Source organism: Sus scrofa, chromosome 7, assembly GCF_000003025.6.
Source record: "Sus scrofa isolate TJ Tabasco breed Duroc chromosome 7, Sscrofa11.1, whole genome shotgun sequence".
Classification (NCBI taxonomy): Eukaryota; Metazoa; Chordata; class Mammalia; order Artiodactyla; family Suidae; genus Sus; species Sus scrofa.
Window position 1 is genome coordinate 89,696,983 of NC_010449.5, and position 16,694 is coordinate 89,713,676.

Genomic DNA, 16,694 nt, shown 5'->3' on the forward strand with positions numbered 1-16,694 from the left:
ACAAAAATTGCTCTAAGTATTTTATAAGAAAATTTCAAGCAACAGCCTTTTGTGGTACACCCACAATCTCTTTGTCCTTGGCAAGCCCAGAGATAAATTACTTTCCAGGCAAATTGCTGATGGGTGGTTGAGTAGGACCAAGACTTGAATCTAGGATTGTCTGACTTTTTTTTTTAAGTTATATTTTATTTTTTAAGATTTTTATTTTTAATTATAGTTGATTTACAATGTTCTGTCAATTTCTGCTGTGCATAGGACTGTCTGCTTCTTAAGTCTGTTCCAGCCTTTGTGTAATCTTGCCCTTCTGCAGAGAAGAGCCAAGCTGCATGACCCAGACTCCATTTATCCTTTGAGTATTTGATTATTTGAAGTTTTATCATCCAGGCTCTTGCTCAGGGGAAACTTATTGTTAACCATGTCCTCAATTAACCTTGTTCTCCTACCCTGTTCCCCAACAATTTTAGAACTACCATTCCATCCTTCTTTCTATTCACTCTCTACCCATATCCAAAATAGGAAATAGATGAGCAGGTGTGAGGAGTGAAGATTCTGTGAGCAGGTAGGCAGCAGACTGCCTCTGTGCTCTGGAGATGCCTGCCTGGGCTCACTCTCCCTTTGGGCCTCTGCTTGTCTACAACCATTGGAAGGTGAGTCCTAGCAGAGTGTTTATTCTCAGCTTAGCCTGCTGTGCTCGCAGAGAGACACTGAGTCATAATAAACGGCTGCTTAAGCTATCACTTACCCAGCCCCTAAATGCAGGAAGAACGCTAGATGTAATTCTGTTTGCCTTCTGTGCATCACAAGATAGACCTCTGAGTAGAAATGGATTTCCTGGGTGTTCTTTATAGAGTTATGCAGATGAATATTCTGTGACTGAAGCTGATGTTGGAATTAATTATAACTAATTAATTACAGATAGATATGTAATAGATACCTATTTATAGCTATATGCATGAAGAAACATTGTCTTAATATGAAGATTGATAGTGCATTTGTGTTTTACCTAAGGATGATTTGTCTATTTTCCAAGTCTACTTGCATTTGAATTTCATATTCTGACCTTCTGCAAGGTAGGGGAGCTGAGGGAGGTGAAAGATGCCAATGGTATTTTATTACTGGCTTTGTCTGGCATACTCAGTGACTGGTGTGCAGGCAGTGATTAGTGGCCAGACATCTGGGGCAAGGTAAGCGACCCATTAAGGTATCCTGAGCTCCAAGTAGAGAGAGCTTGGAGCCAACAGAGCTGTCAACATTCAGTTTCCTTGTGATTAAGATTCTGCCTCTTAACCCCTGGAGGCCACTTAGCCTTCTCACCTCCAAGAAAAGACAGAGTTGAAGCCTGAGGTCATTGCTTAGTGGAAACCCCAGGAGCTGATTTGGTCAGAAAGGGTCTCTCTTAGTCTCTCTCAACATCTTTTCCATTATCAGAGTCCTCTATTGACAGGTGAGCCCATGCCCTGTGATACAGAGCTCCTAAGCTACAATGGTTCTTGGAGGAGAAGCTTCTCAAGGAAGATGCTTACAGAAAACCACTGATGAGGCAGCAAGTTCAGAGAAAATAAGCTTATTAATTATTATGCTCACTTTGCCTGTTTCAAGGGTAAATTTGGGGGGGGGGGCTGAAGGATATATCCTCCCAAGTAAGAGAGTTCTGTTTTCTATTCTCATTGTGATTCAGTCTAGCTTGTTTCATTCAATAAACTTTAGTCTATAATCCCCTCATTCAGCTGTAGCTCCATAAAAGCGAAGATTATATCTTATTCATCATCGTATTCTCAGTGCATGCACAGTGACTGGCACATAGTAAGTGCTTGAAAATGTACTGTGCTGAAATTGTTACAGATTTAATGATGCACTATCATGGATTTGCTTTAAGGTAAGGGGGTGGGAGAGAATTGAGTGAAAGTATAGATGAAACAAGATTGACCATGAGATGAAAACTGTTTAAGCTGTGTGATAGGTCATGGGGTTTATTATACTATTCTCTCTAATTCTGTTCAATATTTTCCATATAAAATTTTTTATTAAAGTATAGTTGATGTATAATATTTCTTCAATCTCTGTTGTACAGCAAAGTGACCCAGCCATACACAGTTCCCTGGGCTGTACAGTAGGAGCCCATTGCCTATCCATTCCAAATGCTATAGTTTGCAGCAGCAAATCCCAAACTCCCCGTCCATCCCACTCCCTGCCTTTCTTCCCCCTGGCAATCACAAGCCTTCTCTCTATGTCTATGATCTGTTTCTGTTTTGTGAATAGGACCATCTGTACCATATTTTAAATTTCACACATAAGTTATATCCTATGGCATTTGTCTTTCTCTTTCTGACTTATTTCGCTTAGAATGAGAATCTCTAGTTCCATCCATGTTTCTGCAAATGGCATTATCTTGTCCTTTTTATGGTGAGTAGTATTCCATTGTTTATATGTATCACAACCTCTTAATCCACTCATCTGTCGATGGACATTTAGGCTGTTTCCATGTTTTGGCTATTGTGAATAGTGCTGGAATGAACGTAGGTGCTATGAATGAATATTTTGTCCAGATATATGCCCAGGAATGGGGTTGCTGGATCATATGGTAGTTCTATATTTAGTTTTCTGAGGTACTTCCATACTGTTTTCTATAGTGGTTGTACCATTTTACATTCCCACCAGCAGTGAAGGAGAGTACCATGTAAACACTTTTTTATGAATATCCAAATTAAGTATAAAGAATGCTGAAAGATTTGGCAAAGACTGACCCAGTGTTCTCCTAAGTCTCATATTTTTTCCAAGGCACTAGAAATAGCTATATTTCACTTTGTAGTCAAGCCATATGACTTAGGTTCTGGCCAATAAAATGTGGACTGAAGTGATGTAAAATGCTTCCAAGTGTGACCCTAATCCTGCATGACCCTCTAAGCTTTCACTCATCCCTTGCCTTCAGGCTGGATGCAAACTAGTGAAGAACTCTAAACTCCTAGGCAATGAGGGAAGCTGAGTGAATAAGCCTAGACCTTTGAATGACTTCCTGGAAAAGAACTACCTCCCACACTCCGCTGATGAACCTGTGATGTGACTGAGAGATAAGCCTTTATCATGTTTTTAATACAGTATTAAATTGCCCTTAATCTGGCAAACCAGGTTTTGAGCTTAGCTGTTTTAGACATGGAAGAGGCTCTTAGTAGTTATTTGACCTTTTAGCTTTGATGATAATAACTAACATTTACTGAATAACCACTATATGCCAGATATATCATGACTATAAGGGGGAAACTAGTATTCTTCTCATTTGGTAGAGGAGGAAACTGCAAGAATAAGTAACTTGCCTGTCAAACAAATAATAAGTGACAAAGCCAAGATTCACATTCAGTTCTGACTCCTAATTTCTGTGTCTGCATCAACCCTCAATACTACCTAAATATTTTGGACTTCCCCATGGGGAATGAATACTGGCATGAGCTAATCTCTGGTAAACATGATGTATCATCTATAAGCAGTGCTGGACCCCCATTCTAGAGAAGAGTACACAGAAGAGAAAATATCCAAAGTCTGTTCTTCCCCTGCCCTTGTAAACAGTGTCCTGATGAGCAGAACGTAATGGTGGTGTCCTTGATCATCTGGGATAAAACCAAGTGTGAGGGTTTCATTCACTCTGAATGGTTCTCTGATTTAATTCTCTTCCCCATCTCTCAACCATGACCTCTCCTGCATTTGTCACAAGGAGAAAACATCATCTGTTCCAATAACAACTGCTTACCCACAGCCCATCAAGCCTACTCTTTGTGACTCTCTCTCTCCTTGATGCCACACCAGAACCTATGTGTCTCCAGGCTATTCAGAGCACATATTCGGGCAAAAAGTCATGTAAAAGCTCATTAAAACTCCAAAATGACACCAGTAATTGATAACTCCCTTGCTTCCTGGTCTCACTTGCCTGCTGTAGATACCACCAGTCCTCATTAGGCAGCAAGGCTGAGAAGAGGGCACATCAAGCTTTTGCCAGCACTCTACCTAGGACAGGGTTTCAAACTGCAGTCCATGGAGAGGCTTCAGGAGTCACCTGCGAAGATGAGAGATGATAGAATGTTGAAGGAGTGCAGAATCTAAAAACCCCAACTCACTGCTATCACATCAGTTCACTTTATCTGCTTCATGTACAATTGCATTTGGAGACTTGTTCCACTCTTGAAATAGAAAGGAAAAATGCTTGCTTTGGAAGATCTTTTGAGTCTCCAAACTTTTGAGTCCTTCTTTGAGTCTTGAGCCTCTCAGTTCCCAATATAACTGTTTACCGGGAGCAGAGGTGTGAAAGAAGCTCAGCTGACTGTCTCAACTCTAAATATTCCACTCTCTCACCCATGGAATCAAGAAAAATCACAGCAGAACAGCTTGTGGGTGGAGAAAAGGGCCATGAGTCCCACGGTTGGTTCTGAGTCTTACATAGCATTACATAGCCTAGGAGCTGAATGTACATGACATGAGTAGATGGATGGTTTGATCTCTGTTGGTCTGGGTGTAGTTCCATTGGACGGTGGGAAACTGGCCTTGATCTCAGAATGTCACAGTATTTATTCTTCAAGAATCAGAGAGGCAATTTGGCGCAGACATGAAGAATGTGGGATCTGAAATAAGACTTTCTGGCCTGAAATCCTGCCACTTTCAAAGTGTGTCACCTTTTCCTCATAGGGTAGGAATAGTTATTTCCCTCATAAGGCTGTTATGAGGATTGAATGAGTCAAAATGTGTAAAGCACTTGGCGGCTGACATGTTAGTGCTCAGCGAACATTAAGAAAGGTTAAGTTCTCATCATTGTTGTTACCCTGTTTAAATGCCTCCTGACTCTCCTATATAGAATTCATTATTCTCTGCTTTGCTCAGACCTCCAGGGAGGCTGAGGATTTTTTTTTTTCCCAAACTCTAACCCAAATTAGATGGTAGGGACGATAAAACAGATTCTTTGAAATCAGAATACATAAATATGTAATGTAAGTGAAGCCCTTACTCCCTCTGTAGCACTCATGGTTATATGTCTGTCTCTCCCTCCCAACCTCTGGCTCCTTTGGGATGGATTCCACATTTTATCCATCTTTGTATCCCAAAGGCCTGGCGTATTGTAAGTGTGCACTGCAGTTTGATTGAATGGGTGAGCAGCTTTGTCTGGACTAGGGAGTAGCCTGACCGTTGCCTCCTGGCTTTCGTACTTGCCTATTTCCCAGAGACTCAGTTCCTTTCTTTGCCCCAAGAAGAGGATGAAGTGTGGGCTAGATCCAGGGCACCGCTTCTGGGCTTTCCTGTGAGACTGTGGAATTCAGAGCATGCAGAGAAAATAATGTTTGCTGAGCACCCATCATGTTCCTGGAACCTGCATGGCTCTTTAAAACACTTAATTCCCATAGCAGTTTAGTGGAGGTATATTCTTATTAGTCTCATTTTCCTAGGTTTCTTAGTTTCCTAGGAAACTGAATTTAAGCATCTTTTCCAGGGTCACACAGCTGATGTGTCTGGGGCAGAATTCAGACCTGGGTCTGAAATCACAAGTGTGTGCTCCTCCCATTCTTCTTACAGGCTCCCGCTGAAGAAAGTCAAGCTCTGCACCTCCTCCCACCCCCTTCTCCACTCCTCCTCGACTTGCTACCTTAAGTCTTTTCTTTATTCTTCCATATTATCCTCCCTAATATTATTTTTCTTCTTGAGTTGGCTTATTTATCACCTGGCTATGTCTCCTTATTAATATAACCAGAGCTTAAACATTATGTCTCCCCACTGCCTCGTTTACCAGCACGGTGCTGAGCACTTATGAGCTTGGCAATTAGGCTGAGCTCAGAGGGGCCATAACATCTGCATCTTCCGCTGCTTTCATAGGAAATGGGGTAGAAAGGAAAGGATGTGAGACAGGGCAGTGCATAGCATATGCATGGTAGAGGAGGAAGTGGGGGTGGGGAGGTGCATTGTGATGATGGCACAGTCAGGCATTTCTCCCTCCAGGTTCTCAGCCAGACTCAGTGACTTGCTTATGGCCTGAGGCTGTGAACCTCAGGAAAACCCTAAGGTCATTTCTGCCAAACAGCCCCCTTCTATCTTATTTCTATGCCCAGTATCATCATCACCATTTGCCACCGTTAATTTATTGAGTGCCTACTGTGTGCTTTACACACATCTCATTTTATCCATACAACAATCCCATGAGCTAGGTATTAACTTACTCCATTATATAGATGAGGAGGCTATAGCTCAGAGAATATAAACAACTTGTTCAAACTCATATAGCTAGGAGTGGCAGAAAAAGAAAAAAGGGCAGAAACACATAAAAATTAAATAAGAGAAGTCAGGGGTGAGGGCAATTGGCCATCAGACTTGGCCTCTCAGAGCTGCTCCTATCTGGACACATGCCCAGTGCATAGAAATAGTGGAATGTCCCTATCAGCTCACATCATGGCCTGCCTGGGGAGGAAGGATCTCTAAGTCCCAACGATTGATGACCTGATTTCTCCTGGCTTTCCAAGGATGCTGCAGAACTGGAAGATATAGTCCAGGGACCAGGGAGGGCTCGATCTTCTAAAACCCATCACGCTTCATACTTCCTCAACAAAGGCACTTTATATTCCAATGGATGCCTCAAGATACCCCCTGAAAAGATGTCTGCCCAGTAGACTAGTTGTTCTGCCCCAGAACTGTTCTTTTCTGGTGGCTTTCCCCCAACTTTTTAACTTATTTAGTCCCTTACTCCAATCTCATGGCTCTCTGGGCTCAAGCCTTCCAGGCCCATTTGGAGCCTCTCCAACAAGTATTCCAAGACAGTTCCCTGCCAGTCACAACACAAAACCAATTCTTAAGAAAACCAGGCTATCTGAGATTTTATTACTTACCCTGGAGTTGGTCTTACCCTCCAAAGTTCTTCTAGAATCCGTCACTGGTCCAATTCACAGATTTAGGCTATTTCACATAGCCCGGGAAAGTCAATCTCAAGCTTTTCTTGGAAGCAGCCACTAACAAAAAAGTAATAAGCTTGCATGGAAAAACTAGGGTTTTTTATTCTTAAAATATATTCTTAAGACTGATATGATTAAGCACAGGGATAAGTATTAATAAGGCAGATCTTAGCAGCTGTAGTTGAGGCTGGCTATGTTGGATGGCACCAAGCTCCTTGCATCTCACTTTCCCTTCCCTTTCTTCCCCCTTCCTCACTCCCCTTATTCCCACACAAATAAGGTGGTGGTTGGCAGTTCCCACTGCCAGCATGTATGCCCAGTGAGCAGCGAAGTAGTGCTCACTGGTTTCTTTAAATGTGACCAGGAACATGGTGGTAGTTGGAAGGACCTTAGAAACTACTCATCAAACAAATATTTATTGAATATATAATATGTGTTAGACACAGTTCTAAGCCTTCGAGACAGAGCAGAAGACAAAAAAGATTCTTACCCTCAAGAAGGGAGATAGACAATAAATAAATACGGTTGACCCTTGAATAACAAGGATTTGAACTGCACAGATCCACTTACACGCAGGTTTTTTTTTTTTTAAGTAAATATAGAGTTGTCCTTCCCATTCAGGGGTTACTGCATCAGCAGATTGAAACTTCCACCCTCAGCTGGTTGAACCTTCAAATAAGAGACTCGAGGGTTGTGGAGGGTCAACTATGGGAGGTGAGCACCTGTGGATTCTGGTATACATAGGGGCTCCTGGAAACAGTCCCCCTCCCCCACCAGATACTAAGAAACGACTATACATCAAACATGAGCAGAGTTATGAAAGGGACAAGGCCGAGAAGGGGTATGAAGAGTTGTACAGTGAAGGTGGAGGGTTAACATTTTAAATGGGGAGGGGCACGGGTTAGAGGAGGCCCTATATAGGAGGTGATGTTTGAGCAAAGAACTGAAGGAGATGAGGGAGTGAGGGCTGTGGCTCACTAGCGGAAGAACACTCCATGTAGAGGGAACAGGAAATGCAAAGGGTCTGAGGCAGAAGCCTGCCTGGCCTATTCAGAGAACAGCAGGGAAGCTAGGAAAGGAGAGTGGCCGGAAGAAGTGAAAGAGGTCATAGAAGACTGGATGGACTACAGACCTTGCAGACCGGCCTAAGGGCTTAGCCTACATGAAATGGAAAGTTATTGAGGGCTTGTGAGTAGTTGAATGATGTGATCTGACGTCTGTCAAAAAAAAAAAAAAAAGGGATTAGTCTGGTAGCTTCCTTGAGAATAATTTGTGGGGATCAAGTAAAGGAAAGAGACCAGTTAAGAGAGATTGCAATCATCTAGAAAGGTGATAGAGCTCAGGTATTAAAAGCAGAGTCTCGGAATTCGCACTGTGGCTCAGCGGGTTGAGAACCCAACATAGTGTCCTCAAGGTTGGATGTTCAATCCCTCAATCCCTTGCCCTGCTATAGCATAGTTCACAGATGCAGCGTGGATGCTGTATTGCCATAGCTGTGGCGTAGGTCGACAGCTGCAGCTTTGATTCAGCTTCTAACCCAGGAACTTCCGTATGCCACAGGTATGGCTGTAAATAAATAAATAAACAGCAAGCAGAGTCTCTGGAGCCAGACTGCCTGGGTTCAAATCCAAGCTGTGCCACCTACTAGTTGCATGACCTTGGGCAAACTATGTAATCTCTCTGTGTCTCAGTTTCCTCAACTATAGAACGGAAATAATAATTGTGCCTACCTCATAGGGTTTGTATAATGATTAAATGAGTTTTTACATGTGAAACACTTAGAACATTAGGTTGTTGTGAGGATTAAATGAGTTAAAAAAAAATTCGTAGCAGCACATAGCCAATGAGGCTTCTGCACTTGATGTTGCAGTTGTTAATATCTTCTGAATGAGAGATGATGGTGGATCAGGCCAGAGTGGTCATAGTGGAAGGAAAAATGGTTGTATTTGGGAAATGTTTTGAAGGTCGAGGCAACAGGATTTGCTGACAGGTTGAATGTGTGGAATGCAAAGAGAGGGGAGTCTAATCCACTGCCCACATATGCAGATGAGGAAACTGCCCACAGCTGAGGCCACCACTGTTACAACAATTTTTAGAATACTTGTTGCTAAACAGTTTAATGTTAACAGAAATCAAAATTAAAGGACAAGTTCACTTATAGTTTAGCCTATAAAATCCCTATGTAATAAAGTATTTTACTCCCTTCTATCCCTATCTCTATGCATGCATGATTTTTAAATAATTATAATAATTGCATTAGCATACCTTCATTTTTTAAAAGAGAAGTATGGGGCACTTCATCATGACTCTAGCAATGGTTCATTACTCAAACATAAAGGAAATTAATGTGTTCAACACCATTTACACTCCAGGATATATACAGAGCACAGAATTCCCATTTTAAGATGAAAGAACCTATAATCCTGAATTAGCTGCTAAAACAGAGCTGAGGGAGGCAAAGAGCCATTCATTCATTGATTCACTTAGCAAACTTTTATTAAGTGAGCCTATATACAGGCACCTACATAAGTATGTTGTAAGTAGACCACACTCTTATTTCAAGGAGTTAGTCTTGTGGAGACAGACCAAACTGCTATAACTGGCTTTTATATCTAAGAGCTATGATGGAGGTACATGCGTTCACATTACCTTGGAAGAACCATGGAGGCTACACTTCATTCTGCTTATAGAGGTAAGGAGGATCCCAAAGGGAGGTGACACCTGGACACATAGGCTTTTCATAGGGCACAGAAAAGATTTAGTTCAATTGGCTCTTACCAAACTGACCATGACTGATATTATTGATCTAACTGCCTTTTCCACTAGGCTACGTATATATCTCTGATCCCAGGCACATGCAGGGTGCCTGATGCATGGAAGCTGCTCTTTTATTGTTTGTTGGAGAATAAATGAAGCATCTCCTTAAAAGTGACCCAAACAGGGGCAAATGAAAAAATCACACAAGCACACTAGCTTTATAAGTCTTCTTAGGGTAGGACAAGGGGTCCAAAAAATGTATTTTTCCTGATTTTCAGGAAGACCATGCTTCTGATATAAAATCTTGCTAACGGATGGTCAGGAGACAGAGGCCATTCTTGGTATACCAAGTAGGAAGGTTTTCATACAGACAATTGGAGACTTAAACATTGGATAAGCTGGAGGAGTAATGTCAGGGAAGATGCTGCTAGAGGTTACAAAATCAAAATGTGCTAGGCTCTCAAAGAACCACTTCCCATCTCAGCTTCTTGTACTTCCAGAGCAGGTGACTTGGAGAAGCTTACCCAGGAATCAGTGCAAACCTTGGTTCTGCCATCTGCCTATATATTTGCCCCAATTGCCACCAGAGAAAAAAGTTCCTTCTCCTTTGCCTCAAGTTTCTCATAAGTGCTTCTCAGTGGCAGCATATAACCCAGAACTGCATGGGAAGATCCTCAGAAACGTAGTTCCAGACCTCCCTCCTGCAACTCGGGAGATTTTAGGAGAAGGCAGTGATATTGCTGAATTGACGACAGACAGCACAGCACAGATGGCTTCCCAAGTCTCATCTTTGAGAACAGAGGTTGCACAGCCATGGTAACATCTAGTTTTACTTTCCCTACCTTTAGGAAGCTGTCATGTTCGGTTCAAACATCTTCCTGCTGGGGCAGTACAATACTTACGACATTTCCATACAACCAAATCATGAAAATCTGCTGTTTAGTAAGCCAACCCAGGCACTGTCAGGTGGCAGAAAGAATTCCAATTTTGGAGGCAGGTGCACTGAACGCTAATCTCAGCTATACTGTTTATTAGCCATGTGCACTCAAGCAGTTACTTAACTCTTCTGGGGGAAAATGGGGATTATAAAATAATCAGACCTATATATACAAATATGTATAAAAGAATGTTCATCACAGTATTTTTAGAGAATTTAAGTAAATTATTCCTCCATATTAAAAAGTATAATGCATCCACTTAAAATTATCTTGGAGAAGGGTAATGTTGACATGGGAAACTATTCATGGTGAAGTGAGAGTGAAAAAAAACAAGTAACAGAATAGTACGAACACTGTGATTCCATTTTTATAAAAACAACTATACAACAGTCATTGTCTCTGAGGGTAGTTGGGATTACAGCTAGGTTTTTTGTTGTTTTTTTGTTCCTCATATGTGTGTAAGTTTTTCAGATTTTCTGCATTGAGTATGTATTTTTATCAATTTTTTAAAAATACATATAAAAATAAAATGTATTTATTAGGAGTGACAGAAGTAAATTAAACAATATATGCAAAGTTCCTGATACACTTTCAGTAAATAATTCCCTTCCCATTCACTTAAAAATGGCTTTACTTTATTTTATATTTTGAATAAATAATAGCCACTTTCAAATATGAAAGTGAAATTCTCCTTCCTTCCTTATGCGTACAGCCACTGACTTCCTTTTCCAATGTTATTTGGTTTCTAAGGTATCCTTTAGAGAAAATGCATGGCCTATGTAAGCAAACATATAAAGTTATCCATTCTTATCACTCCTTGTTTATACAAATAGTAATATATTATACTGCCTTTATGCACCTTTGCATTTTTATTTAATATTCCTTTTATTGGTGATCTTTCCATATCGATATATCCAGACACTACAATAATTTGTAGCTGTACTATCATTTATTTATCCCCTATTGGTGAGCATCAAACCTGGGGATACCTTCTGAAGGTGGCCCTGGATTGAAAAACAGCCTACATGTGAAGAATGACCTTCCTGCCCCTGGTCTCTTCTGAGCTTGCCAGCATCACCCTCTCTCTAGAATCCTGTCATATCTTGGCCCCAGCTTCTGAGGTTGAGGGCTCCAAGAGACTCTGTACTTGTTCCAGCTCAAACCTACACTGGTTACAGTCTTTTTACCCAATTTCTTTTTTTGGCAGTGCCTGGGTCCAGCATGGTTCTGAAACTATTCTTGCCAAAATCTAAGAAATGATAAGCCATATGCCTGTATTTAATACCCTGTTCGCTCTGTGAGACTCTCTATACCCCTGTTTACTTCTGCTCTGTCTCTGAAGAAGTCATTGGACTCCCACTCTCCCACCTTGATATTTTGCTCATCCTCTTTATCATCTCAGAAAACCTGGAAATAGGACTGCCATGTTGTCACCTAACCTCATACCCTGGATGACAAATTGAGTGCAGTGACACTAGGTCCATGAGGATCTAGGCCAGGAGTCCAATGGTGACAAGGCTGGGGGGGAGAAGGGTAGCTGAATCTACTGGGTCCTGACAGATAATTTGGAATGGGATATACAGGGTTAAGTGAGGAGGGCTTAGCCTATGTTAAGTCTTCTGGATGAGCATTTCTTTGGTAGTAGTTCAAGGGAGGTAGGATCAAAGCCAATAAGAATGGCCTCATCCCCATCCTTATGTGAAGCCTATAAAGAGAGAATCTTTTAGGTCATTGGTTAATTTCTTAATTAAACTGATATTGATTACATATCTATTACATGCAAAGCACTCTATTAGACAGTTCTGTAGTCTGTTTTATCTTTTCATACATTGCGGTTTTGCCTTTCTTGCTGGAGTCACTAAGTCATGCAGTCCCTTTCATTGCCATTGCCACAAACTTTTGTGGTCTTTCAAAACCAGTAAGGCTTTTTTCCCACCTGGATCTCAGCCTGTAAACCAGAGTGTAAGTCCTTGAAAGTCACAGTTTAAATCAGGGCAGTCACAGAAGTAGATATCTGATTAGGATGGCATGTAGAATGTGCTTAATCAATGTTGTCTAAACTGGACCGATCAGGGTCAATGAAAGCCCTTCTGTGGAACCACATGGGTATAATGTGCCCTCCCTCACTGGAGATAACGGCCTTGGGAACAATTATCAGCCTAATTTCTTTTTACATCAATGTGGATTTGATGTCCAGTAATATATGTGTTGTACCTTTAATGGCCTTTTAATGATGAAGAGGATCAAAAGCATTTCAGATCTGAACCCGCACCATTAGTTTCCATTCCAGAACTGCACTGTAATTACTGCAGCTGCTTCTCCAAGCCCTGCAAGAGCACCGAGTTCCTGTGAAGGTATCTGCACAGTTAATCACAATCAGCACTGAGCCAGGTCTGATGCAGGGTCAGGGTGGGGGAGGGGTTACTGAAAGTGGAGAGGGACAGGGACAGGGGTGGGGGCAGTGACCATGGGAAGCAGTGTAGGCCTGAGTCATTCAGGGCCTAGAGGGTTAAGTCTCTCAGATGAGAGGTTCTCTCATCCCTGGCCTTCTCCTCTCTCCTCACAGAGGGTTGCTGACTGACAGGGTGTAATATGAGTTGCTATGAAGCCGTGTATTGGTTTCTACAAGTCATACTGGAAAAAACTAGGGATGCATTCTCCCCTAGCCCATTTGTGACAGTGTGGCGGTGGGGCGGGAAGGGTGTGGGGCACTCAATTCAGGTGCCCAGCTCAGGTAGCTGCTGGAAGGGCAGAATTTTGGGGAGAGAGCACACAAGGAAGGATCTAAGGCGAGTGATACTTCATAAGGAAGGGGGATGCTCGGATGGAATGTTTAGCATGTGTTTATTTTTGTGAAACCCTATCAAGAGCCATTGTCTGCTATTCTCCGCACCCTGGAAGGATGACCACCGTGGACTGCACGGCACAGGCTCTTGTGTCCTCAGATCTCCGGTCAAAGCCGATGAGATCTGAGGGATGGCGGAGTCAGGATATCGCCTCTATCCCCTTCCCGCTCAGGTACTGCAGTGCTGGCAGAGGTTGCAGCCCACTGCAACTACAGCTTCTGTCAGGAAGCCCTCCTTTTTGGGGCTCTAACAACATGTTTTCCTCTCCTTGCTCTTGGACCAAAACTACAAACAAGGGTGGTATAGACTTCCTGTTTTCAATAGTCCCTGGATGCTTTGAAAGCCCCTATAGGTTCCCTTAATTCCGTCAACATGTCTGTAAATAGTACCTTTGTGAAATTCAAAATCCCAGTTAGGGCTGCCATCTGTTTCCTGTGAGAACCCTGATTGATACAGTGGGTGTGTCAGAGACTAGCTAATGTTTACCAATCCTATTTCCTTTTCCTGGACATGTAGGAAGACTACATTTTCTATTCTCACATTTAGGTTGAGGTTGTGTGCAACTGGGTTCTGGTCAGTGGGATCATGTGTGACCCTTCCAAGCCTGGCCATAAACCCCCCTGTGCAATTGTCCCCATCCTCTTTCTCTTCCAAGGAAATAGTGGAAGTTGCATGCCAAGGCTACAGTGTCTTGGGCTAGAAGAAGTTTGGATCCCTGAGTGACTGCTTGGAGGAGAAGTGTCCAACTGATTTCAACTAAATATGAGTGAGAAATAAGCCTTTATTGGGTTGTACCCCTGAGATTTTAAGAGTGGTTTGTTTGCACAATTAGGGTTAATTTCCTCAGCTGGTCCAGTGGGGGTGTTAAATGAAGAGGCAACCTAGAGCGATGGAGTATTGAAGGCATAAATATAAGGAAGCATATCTCTTTTTAATTGGGGTAAGACCACAATGAGGGTTAGCAAGAATGAAACATTATTACTTGGATGCCAGCGGTGAGGGTAAATCTGGGTTTCATTACTTCCAGCTATGTGATCTTGGGTAAGACACTTAAGCTTCTCAAGTTTTCTTATCTGTAAAATGGGGAAAATGGTGCTTATCTCACAAGGTTATTTTGTGGATAAATGACTTATTTTTATAAGATGTAGTTGGACTCAGTAAAGTTTCCTCTTTTTCCTCTCCCACTGTAAATTTTAAACTCAGTGTCTCCAAGGGACTGATAAATAATTTCAGCTTTGGGGACATCTATTTCCTAATCTCTAATGGCAGAGGGAAATTCACATTATCCTGAGTATCCTGGTAAATGGTTTGAATGCTGGCTGATAAAGAGGGATTTCCTTTAGGCCTTGGGTTTAGGCATTAACTCTTTCACTTCTCTGCCTTCCAGGGCTCCATCTTGAAATTTGCAGGCCACTAACACATGAGACAAATCAAACAGAATTGAGATTTTAGAGTCTCAGGGAAGAACTCTGGAATGAGTGTGGATCCTGGGGTTAAAGTGTCTTCTGAAAAAGTAGACAAAGAGGAATCCCCATGGAAATGTTCTCAGCATCAAAAAAACTTAACTCTGGAAGTTCCCGTTGTGACTCAGCAGTAACCAGCCCAACTAGTATCCGTGAAGTTGAGGGTTCGATCCCTGGCCTCACTCAGTGGGTTCAAGATCCGGTGTTGCCATGAGCTGTGGTGTAGTTCACAGACATGGCTCAGATTCTGCATTGGCTGTGGCATAGGCCAGCAGCTGTGGCTCCAATTTCAGTTTGACCCCTAGCCTGGGAACTTCCATATGCTTCAGGAGTGGCCATAAAAAGAAAAAAAAAAAAAGAGCTTATCTGTTCATCCATCTTTTTATCCAGAAAATAATTGTTTAGGGCCTAGCATATGTGAGGAACAGTTCTAGGTCCTGTGGTAGATACAGAGATGCATTAGACACATCCTGCTCTGAAGAGCTTGCATTCTTGCAGAAGATAATTTATCTTCATAAATAACCGTAAGACAGACCAGAATGTGAGAAGCATGGAAGGCAAGGTTCAAAGTGCTATGGAACTCAGAGGAAGTGAAAACCCCTTTCTGGCTGGAGGGATCAGGGAGCATTGAGTCAATCTTAAAAGTAGGGCAGGATTTGAACACATGAGGGGAGGGTCATGCTTGGGAAAGTGGAAGAGACCCGCAGGGAAATGATGGTTAAGAGTCTGGCTGGAACACAGCTGTCAAAAGCAAAGTTGGAGGAAACAGTTTTAAAAATGTCACCTGAGAACAGATTGTGAAGAGCTTGAATTCTAGGCCAAGAGGCTCATGATGAGGACAGAGAGAGGGTGTCAAGCTTTCTGAGCACTGGGGTGGTGTGTGCCCTGAGAAGGTTAGTTGAGAAGCTGTGTTGAGCACCTGTCAGAGGCAGCAGGAGATGGAGGTGAGGAGGCCAATTAGAAGACCAGTTGTCATCGAGGTAAACCTCATTGTGGGACTAAACTAGGATAGGCACTGAGTGTAAAGAATATTGGCGAGAATCACTCAACATGTATTTATTACATATCTGTTCTCCATCTGTCAGTCACTGTGGGGTGATGAAAACTCATAACAAACACAAATCTTGCCTCCTAGGTGTTTGGAATATGACCTGAGAGATATTCAGTCAAGGAAATCTCGTCCTTCCTAACCTCTTCCCCTTTATGGCCACACGGCATAAGCATAAGTTGGTTTATTCCCCAGCCCCAGCCCCCATTTTGCAGTTTGACAACAGCATCTAACCTCCATCCCAACAATAACAGAGATAAAGCGTAAAGTTTTAAGATGTGGTCTGCAGTGCATCATCCATCCTCGCTTAGACATTATGTAGCACTTATTAGATGCCATATACTATTTAAGAGCTTTACGAATACTGCATAATCTCATGAAGTAGATACCATTATCATTCCAATTTTTTGAATGAGGACACTGAAGCACAGGGGGATTAAATACTTTTTTCAAAATCATATAGCTACAAAGTAGCAGATCTACAATTTCAAACCCAAAGAGCCTGGCTGCAGAATCCTTATACTTAACCATTGTATTATACGGCTTTCTCTTCGTCACAGATGGCATCTGGGCTCTGATGGCTGTCAAGTGGTTGCCATACCTCTTCTTGGGGGAGCAGCCAGGAGCCTGACTGCTTCAGGCTCAGGGATTGAGTCCAAGTCAAAGTTCCAAGGCCCAGCATAACAGCTGCCCCTCCATAATCCCTTCTGATAACCAGTTTATTGCAA